The sequence below is a fragment of the Bombina bombina genome, chromosome 7 (assembly GCF_027579735.1).
Source record: "Bombina bombina isolate aBomBom1 chromosome 7, aBomBom1.pri, whole genome shotgun sequence".
Lineage (NCBI taxonomy): Eukaryota > Metazoa > Chordata > Amphibia > Anura > Bombinatoridae > Bombina > Bombina bombina.
In genome coordinates, this window is record NC_069505.1 from 202,797,042 (window position 1) to 202,806,821 (window position 9,780).

Below are 9,780 nucleotides of genomic sequence, written 5' to 3' on the forward strand. Positions count from 1 at the left end.
AAAGGGGACACCCGGATTTGAACCAGGGACCTCTCGATCTGCAGTCGAATGCTCTACCACTGAGCTATATCCCCAAGGAAACCTATGCCGTAGTTTTCTTTTTGTGATGTTGGTTATCTCAAAGGTACAGAATTTAGTTAGAAAAACTAATTTATGTAATAATGATAATTTGGGGAAATGTTTTGAATGTATTGATGATTAATCTCTGCTTTTGATGTCGGACTGGAGTTTCAGATATCAATGAACTACGTATGAATTAATATACATGAAAATAGGAAGAGTTTTAGAGGCTTGATAAAAGTACAATCAACTTAAATATGACTATCAGAAAGTCTGGTCAAACGACATTGTATTAATGTTAATTTTTCAGTCAATTTTTCTGTCTTCTTAATATAGTAATAGAAACCTGGATCTATATTTTCTTTTTTGTAATGTATGTTATCTTAAAGGTATCGAATTTAGCCAGTAAAACTAATTTATGGAATAATAACTTGGAAAAAAGTTTTTGAATGCATTTATGATTAATGTCTGCTTTTGATATTGGACTGGAGTTTCAGATATCAATAAACTGTATATAAAGTGATAGACATGAACATGTGAAGATTTTTAGAGGTTTGATAAAAGTACAATCAACTTAAATATGGTTATCAGAAAGTCTGGTCAAACTAACTTGTATTAATATTAATTTTTTAACCATGTTTTGGTCTTCTTAATGTTTTTTTAATTTAAGGATATTATTCTAATCTTATCAGGCTTTCATTGAATGTCTCTTCAAAATGTTATCTTTTCATAATCATATTTCAGGAAAACACACTGGGCTTGCAGTTTATATCTTCCTTTACAATGTGTAGTATGTACTCTTAATTGTTTAAAAGATAGCGTTGGCTAATTTTACAAATTGACATGAGTAATAGCTATCAATTAATAGACTTTTGAAAACCCACACATTTTTATAAGTCCCATTTGAATGGCGTTCCCTAAATTTTAAGGTATAAACAAAGGGGACACCCGGATTTGAACCAGGGACCTCTCGATCTGCAGTCGAATGCTCTACCACTGAGCTATATCCCCAAGGAAACCTATGCCGTAGTTTTCTTTTTGTGATGTTGGTTATCTCAAAGGTACAGAATTTAGTTAGAAAAACTAATTTATGTAATAATGATAATTTGGGGAAATGTTTTGAATGTATTGATGATTAATCTCTGCTTTTGATGTCTGACTGGAGTTTCAGATATCAATGAACTACGTATGAATTAATATACATGAAAATAGGAAGAGTTTTAGAGGCTTGATAAAAGTACAATCAACTTAAATATGACTATCAGAAAGTCTGGTCAAACGACATTGTATTAATGTTAATTTTTCAGTCAATTTTTCTGTCTTCTTAATGTATTAATAGAAACCTGGATCTATATTTTCTTTTTTGTAATGTATGTTATCTTAAAGGTATCGAATTTAGCCAGTAAAACTAATTTATGGAATAATAACTTGGAAAAAAGTTTTTGAATGCATTTATGATTAATGTCTGCTTTTGATATTGGACTGGAGTTTCAGATATCAATAAACTGTATATAAAGTGATAGACATGAACATGTGAAGATTTTTAGAGGTTTGATAAAAGTACAATCAACTTAAATATGGTTATCAGAAAGTCTGGTCAAACTAACTTGTATTAATATTAATTTTTTAACCATGTTTTGGTCTTCTTAATGTTTTTTTAATTTAAGGATATTATTCTAATCTTATCAGGCTTTCTTGAAAGTCTCTTCAAAATGTTATCTTTTCATAATCATATTTCAGGAAAACACACTGGGCTTGCAGTTTATATCTTCCTTTACAATGTGTAGTATGTACTCTTAATTGTTTAAAAGATAGCGTTGGCTAATTTTACAAATTGACATGAGTAATAGCTATCAATTATTAGACTTTTGAAAACCCACACATTTTTATAAGTCCCATTTGAATGGCGTTCCCTAAATTTTAAGGTATAAACAAAGGGGACACCCGGATTTGAACCAGGGACCTCTCGATCTGCAGTCGAATGCTCTACCACTGAGCTATATCCCCACGGAAACCTATGCCGTAGTTTTCTTTTTGTGATGTTGGTTATCTCAAAGGTACAGAATTTAGTTAGAAAAACTAATTTATGTAATAATGATAATTTGGGGAAATGTTTTGAATGTATTGATGATTAATCTCTGCTTTTGATGTCGGACTGGAGTTTCAGATATCAATGAACTACGTATGAATTAATATACATGAAAATAGGAAGAGTTTTAGAGGCTTGATAAAAGTACAATCAACTTAAATATGACTATCAGAAAGTCTGGTCAAACGACATTGTATTAATGTTAATTTTTCAGTCAATTTTTTTTGTCTTCTTAATGTATTAATAGAAACCTGGATCTATATTTTCTTTTTTGTAATGTATGTTATCTTAAAGGTATCGAATTTAGCCAGTAAAACTAATTTATGGAATAATAACTTGGAAAAAAGTTTTTGAATGCATTTATGATTAATGTCTGCTTTTGATATTGGACTGGAGTTTCAGATATCAATAAACTGTATATAAAGTGATAGACATGAACATGTGAAGATTTTTAGAGGTTTGATAAAAGTACAATCAACTTAAATATGGTTATCAGAAAGTCTGGTCAAACTAACTTGTATTAATATTAATTTTTTAACCATGTTTTGGTCTTCTTAATGTTTTTTTAATTTAAGGATATTATTCTAATCTTATCAGGCTTTCTTGAAAGTCTCTTCAAAATGTTATCTTTTCATAATCATATTTCAGGAAAACACACTGGGCTTGCAGTTTATATCTTCCTTTACAATGTGTAGTATGTACTCTTAATTGTTTAAAAGATAGCGTTGGCTAATTTTACAAATTGACATGAGTAATAGCTATCAATTATTAGACTTTTGAAAACCCACACATTTTTATAAGTCCCATTTGAATGGCGTTCCCTAAATTTTAAGGTATAAACAAAGGGGACACCCGGATTTGAACCAGGGACCTCTCGATCTGCAGTCGAATGCTCTACCACTGAGCTATATCCCCATGGAAACCTATGCCGTAGTTTTCTTTTTGTGATGTTTGTTATCTCAAAGGTACAGAATTTAGTTAGAAAAACTAATTTATGTAATAATGATAATTTGGGGAAATGTTTTGAATGTATTGATGATTAATCTCTGCTTTTGATGTCTGACTGGAGTTTCAGATATCAATGAACTACGTATGAATTAATATACATGAAAATAGGAAGAGTTTTAGAGGCTTGATAAAAGTACAATCAACTTAAATATGACTATCAGAAAGTCTGGTCAAACGACATTGTATTAAAGGGACACTCAATCAAAATTAAACTTTCATTATTCAGATAGAGCACGCCATTTTAAACAACTTTCCAATTTACTTCCATTAACTAAATGTGCACAGTCTTTTTATATTTAAACTTTTTTGATTCACCAGCTCCTACTGAGCATGTGCAAGAATAAGTGTGTATGCATTTGTGAATGGCTGATGGCTGTCACATGGTACGTTATGCATTTGTGATTGGCTGATGGCTGTCACATGGTACAGGGGGAGTGGAAAAAGACATAACTTTTAAAATTGTCAGAAAAAAAATCTACTACTCATTTGAAGTTCAGACTAAGTGCTATTGCATTGTCTTGTTATCTTGCATTTGTTGATTATGCAAATCTACTGTGTTGACTGGTCCTTTAATGTTAATTTTTCAGTCAATTTTTCTGTCTTCTTAATGTATTAATAGAAACCTGGATCTATATTTTCTTTTTTGTAATGTATGTTATCTTAAAGGTATCGAATGTAGCCAGTAAAACTAATTTATGGAATAATAACTTGGAAAAAAGTTTTTGAATGCATTTATGATTAATGTCTGCTTTTGATATTGGACTGGAGTTTCAGATATCAATAAACTGTATATAAAGTGATAGACATGAACATGTGAAGATTTTTAGAGGTTTGATTAAAGTACATTCAACTTAAATATGGTTATCAGAAAGTCTGGTCAAACTAACTTGTATTAATATTAATTTTTTAACCATGTTTTGGTCTTCTTAATGTTTTTTTAATTTAAGGATATTATTCTAATCTTATCAGGCTTTCTTGAAAGTCTCTTCAAAATGTTATCTTTTCATAATCATATTTCAGGAAAACACACTGGGCTTGCAGTTTATATCTTCCTTTACAATGTGTAGTATGTACTCTTAATTGTTTAAACAATAGCGTTGGCTAATTTTACAAATTGACATGAGTAATAGCTATCAATTATTAGACTTTTGAAAACCCACACATTTTTATAAGTCCCATTTAAATGGCGTTCCCTAAATTTTAAGGTATAATCAAAGGGGACACCCGGATTTGAACCAGTGACCTCTCGATCTGCAGTCGAATGCTCTACCACTGAGCTATATCCCCACGGAAACCTATGCCATAGTTTTCTTTTTGTGATGTTGGTTATCTCAAAGGTACAGAATTTAGTTAGAAAAACTAATTTATGTAATAATGATAATTTGGGGAAATGTTTTGAATGTATTGATTATTAATCTCTGCTTTTGATGTCTGACTGGAGTTTCAGATATCAATGAACTACGTATGAATTAATATACATAAAAATAGGAAGAGTTTTAGAGGCTTGATAAAAGTACAATCAACTTAAATATGACTATCAGAAAGTCTGAAGACTGGTGGAAAAAAAGCGATCAGTCCGGATGTAGATAAAACGTAACTTTTATTCAATACATAGGTATAAAAACCTCAGAGCCAAGGTCCATATCCAAAGGAGTTGTGTGTCAGATTGGCTTACGCGTTTCGGTGTGAGCCGTAATCATAGCCTGAACCACCTGACACACTGCACCTTTTTAAACTCTTAAAACATGCACTGATTGGTTAATAACAAACATAGCAAAATTTGCATAAACACACCTTTGGAAAGTGTTTAACACTTTAACAGTATTAAATAGGCCAATAACACAATATCATAGTAGGTTATCGTATCCATTAGTTCTCTTAAACCACAATGAATACATAAATACATAAATAAATGCAAGGTAATATGAAAGGAATCCATATAGAAGAATAAATCAAACCAAAAAAGGACCAAAAACCCAAACATATAGTAAACAGAGTGAAAAAATGTATTCTAAGATACAATGCATAAATACAAAAATGAATCAATATACATCAAAATACATGATCTGTTTAAAGCAGCACCTGAAATCAGATTGCTGGGGTACAATCTACCAATAATTAGGACCAAAAATATATAATATATGTCCCCACTGAATAAGTGCATATAAACTGTCAATATAAAATTTGGCACTAATACTTTAAACAGATAATGAATATAGAGAGAGTGAGGAGAGGAATATTTAAATATAAATCTGTGACATAACCATAGAGTTAAAAGGCAAACTAGATGGAAAATTCTAAATTCAATATTAAACTCATTATTGCCAGAAATTGATTAAGTCAAACTCTGAATTAAGTCCTAAAGGCAGTCTGGTTTTTAGCCTAAAAATCCAGAACATTTCCTGACGTTCAAGTCTTTTAGTGCGGTCTCCACCCCTGCCAACTAGTGGTATTCTTTCTATGATATTCCAAGCAAGAGTATCAATACTCTTATTATGATGATAAAGAAAATGTTGTACCAGGGGTGTTTTTGCTTTGCCAATCTGTATGGTTGAAAAGTGTTCCCTAATACGGGAATTCACGTCCCTTGTCGTGAGCCCCACGTATTGTAAGGAACAAGCCATACAGGTAATCAAATAGACCACAAAATTATTAGTGCAATTAAGGCAATTACGTATATCAAAAGTTTCTCCTGTTACTGCAGACCTAAACTGTGTACCCACAAGTGCATGTTCACATGGTTTGCACCTGGATTTACCACATTTGAACATGCCTTTGTGTTGTAACCAGGAAGAAACCTTGGGTTTTTGTTTAATGACCTCTGAGGGTGCCACAGAATTCCCTATTGTTCTAGCCTTTCTGTATGCACACCTCATGCCTTTATCCACTACAGAGACCAAACGATCATCTGCAATCAACATCTTGAAATGCTTACGTACTATATTGCACACTTGATTGTAGTGTGCACTATAGTTAGTAATAAAGGTGACTCCATCAAAAGTGGTTTTAGAAGAATCAACCTTATCCTCCAACAGGAGATCCCTGTCCAGATCTTTAACCTCACATCTAGCTCTCTGAACTACATGTTTCTTGTATCCTCTGTCTCTCAAACGATGGCAAAGCTGGTCTGCCTCCCTTTCATAAAGAACACTATTAGAACAATTTCTTTTAGTGCGAATAAATTGTCCCTTAGCCACCGCATGCGGCACATGTGAAGGGTGACAACTTTTGGCACTTAATAGGGAATTGCCAGAGATGGGCTTCCTGTACACACCTGTCTCAATAGTCCCATCAGATAATCCCCGCAACCTAAGATCGAGGAAATTAATGGTGTCTTGATGGTATTCATGTGTGAACTGGAGGCCCATCTCGTTCTTATTTAACCAATCCACAAACTGTACAGCAGACAGTTCGTCTCCCTGCCATACCAGGAGCAGATCGTCAATGTAGCGTTTGTACACACTGATGTGCTCCCTAAAAGGATTTGTATCTGCAAAGATGTGGGACTGCTCCCACCATCCCATGAAGATGTTAGCATAGGAGGGGGCAAATTTGGCTCCCATAGCTGTCCCACACCTTTGCAGATACACCTTACTGTCAAAACTGAAGAAGTTGTGTGTTAGTAGAAAACCAGCAACCTCCAAGACAAATTCTCGAAAGCTTGTTGAATATTCAGTATAATTACAGAGGAAAAAATCCAATGCCTTCAGACCCAGACTATGTCTGATAGAAGAGTATAATGAGCTGACATCAATGGTAAGCCAGCTGCTGCTGGCTTACCATTTGACATCACCAATCACTCTCAAGACATGTTTGGTGTCGCGGAGGTAGCTGGGTAAATTTTTGACCAGTGGTTGCAGGACCTCATCAAGCCACATAGACAACTTTTCAGAAAGAGAGCCGATCCCACTAACTATGGGCCTTCCCTGGACATCGGTAAGTGACTTGTGGACCTTGGGCAAGTGATGGAATATAGGCATTCTAGGATGCTCAACATAGAGAAACTCCATGGTATTCTTGTCCAAGATCCCCAAGTCACCACCTTTGTCCAGGAGGTGCAACAGCTCTCTCTGATAACTTACAGTAGGATCACCCTGTAATAGTACATAGTTATCTTGGTTGTCCAGTTGCCTGTGGGCCTCAGAGATGTAATCACTTTTATTCAATAACACGACTGATCCCCCCTTATCCGCATTGCGTATCACAATATCACTCAAACCTCTTAGTTCATTAAAAGCAGTCTTTTCTTTACTGGTCAAATTCGAAAAAACAGGGAGATCACTGCTCTTGAGTTGTGTTAGATCTCTTTCAACTCTCTCAAAGAATTTCTCCAGGGTTGGACCCCTAGAGTGAATGGGGTAGAATTGAGATGGTTTTTTAAAACTCTTAATTCGACTGATACCATGTGTAGTATCAGTAGCCACCCTGCTTTCTTGTTCAAGTTGTTCCAAAGAGATCAAATCACAACACTCATTAAATGGTAAATCTGTACCCACTGCTGATGCAACCGGTACTTCACGTGTGAAACGTGAGTCTTCCTGGAAATGTTTACGCAGAGTCACATTTCTAATAAATCTATTGACATCAATCAACGTATCAAAAAGGTTGAAATCAGCAGTGGGAGCAAAATTAAGACCATAAGACAGGACCTTATGTTGATCATTAGTAAGAGTATGTGTAGAGAGATTAATTATATTGTCGGTTTGTATTTGGATACCGTGGGATTCCTGTTCCCCCTCAACTGGTATCTTTCTTGTGATACCTTGTGACTCTGTCCCTGTCCTCCCCCTCCCGCGTCTGTCCCGTTTGTGGGAAAAACCTGCTCCAACATAGTGGAGTCACTAGACCCTCTAGGGTTAAGCAAAATTTGGGGTGACACTGACTGTTGTGTACTAACACTAGGGACATATTTAGATGTTTGTGATGGGGGAACCCCTGATACAAAGGACATACTGGGGATTTTCGGCCTAGCAGACTGATCTGCAGGTGGTACAATCCTTGGTGTAGTAACCTTAAGGATACCCTGTTGTGGCTTGGCTCTATCGTCCCCACTAGAGGATAAATCCCCATCTGAATGGGACCCCTCTCCATCTGAGAAAGAAACTCTTCTGTTTCTCCTGTTTCTCTGTCTGCGCCTGCGAGCTTTCTTGTTATTAGAAAAAGTTTTATTAGCCTGTCTGATTTTCTTACTCCAGACATAGACCGTGTTATTATTATAGTCGGTCTTGTCTCTCAGATACTTAGAATGTTTAATATCAATTACATTCTGTCTAAAATTCGATACGGTTGTCTGTAACACAATATCAAAATTAGAAAAATCAGCATCAATACTACGAGTATTCAAAATCAACTGTAAGTCATCAATTTCTATTCTCAAAGCTTTCAACTGAGTATACTTATATTGTAAAAGCAGCTGCATTAAACGTATTGAACATTCCATTAATACTTGGTTCCAAGAGTCAATAAAGTTTTTATCTTCAACATCAAATGTAGGATACTTGTTAATTCTTAAGCCTCTCGGCACCATTTGTAGTTCAATGTATTTTTCGAATGTCCAAATATCCCACTGTAGTCGTAACTCCTTCAACAATAGATTTTCCATGCATTCAAACAGAGCCGGTAAACACAGATTTGTTTTATCCTCAGAAAAAATTATGTCCATGTCAGAGGAAACATAGTCCCTTGCATTAGTTGGTAAAAGAGAGAAATACTGTTGTACTGTATGATCCATGGCTCAAGTCTAATAAACCCGGGACTAGGATAAAGTTCAGTTGTGCAGCATATAAGGGTAGCCAGAACCCAACAAATAAATAAAAGTTCCAAGAGAAGTGCTATATAACTGTGACCTTATCGATAAGTCTATTAAAGAATGTCACTGCTATCAGACTAAGCAGCGCTTAACCAGTTCCTTGCACACCAAGGAGCACCCCAATGGCTCGATAATACACCCACAAAATAGTGTGAAATCAGCTCACCTGACGTTCCGTTCATTCAGACACCATTTCGACTAGTGCGTTTGCCCGGTAACATCCAAGCCCACTCTGATACACGCTTCCGTTAAACCTGCGTGATCATAAAGAAAAATCCCGTCCACTGTGCTAAGCTGCAGCTTCCGGCTTTCGGCGTCCTCCGGCAACGTCCCCACTCTCGCGGTGGAGCTGTCACATTGAGACAGGTGTGTACAGGAAGCCCATCTCTGGCAATTCCCTATTAAGTGCCAAAAGTTGTCACCCTTCACATGTGCCGCATGCGGTGGCTAAGGGACAATTTATTCGCACTAAAAGAAATTGTTCTAATAGTGTTCTTTATGAAAGGGAGGCAGACCAGCTTTGCCATCGTTTGAGAGACAGAGGATACAAGAAACATGTAGTTCAGAGAGCTAGATGTGAGGTTAAAGATCTGGACAGGGATCTCCTGTTGGAGGATAAGGTTGATTCTTCTAAAACCACTTTTGATGGAGTCACCTTTATTACTAACTATAGTGCACACTACAATCAAGTGTGCAATATAGTACGTAAGCATTTCAAGATGTTGATTGCAGATGATCGTTTGGTCTCTGTAGTGGATAAAGGCATGAGGTGTGCATACAGAAAGGCTAGAACAATAGGGAATTCTGTGGCACC

At 35.5% G+C, this 9,780-nt stretch overlaps 5 non-coding genes across 5 annotated transcripts; all 5 read right to left on the minus strand.

The window, feature by feature from the left end:
• Window positions 1–2: 2 nt before the first annotated feature.
• Window positions 3–74, minus strand: TRNAC-GCA (transfer RNA cysteine (anticodon GCA)). The gene has a single exon. It is a non-coding gene; the product is annotated as a tRNA-Cys (tRNA).
• A 925-nt stretch (window positions 75–999) lies between these two features.
• Window positions 1,000–1,071, minus strand: TRNAC-GCA (transfer RNA cysteine (anticodon GCA)). The gene has a single exon. It is a non-coding gene; the product is annotated as a tRNA-Cys (tRNA).
• Window positions 1,072–1,995: 924 nt separating this feature from the next.
• On the minus strand, window positions 1,996–2,067 carry TRNAC-GCA (transfer RNA cysteine (anticodon GCA)). Its single transcript has one exon. It is a non-coding gene; the product is annotated as a tRNA-Cys (tRNA).
• Window positions 2,068–2,992: 925 nt separating this feature from the next.
• Window positions 2,993–3,064, minus strand: TRNAC-GCA (transfer RNA cysteine (anticodon GCA)). The gene has a single exon. It is a non-coding gene; the product is annotated as a tRNA-Cys (tRNA).
• Window positions 3,065–4,372: 1,308 nt separating this feature from the next.
• On the minus strand, window positions 4,373–4,444 carry TRNAC-GCA (transfer RNA cysteine (anticodon GCA)). Its single transcript has one exon. It is a non-coding gene; the product is annotated as a tRNA-Cys (tRNA).
• Window positions 4,445–9,780: the final 5,336 nt, after the last annotated feature.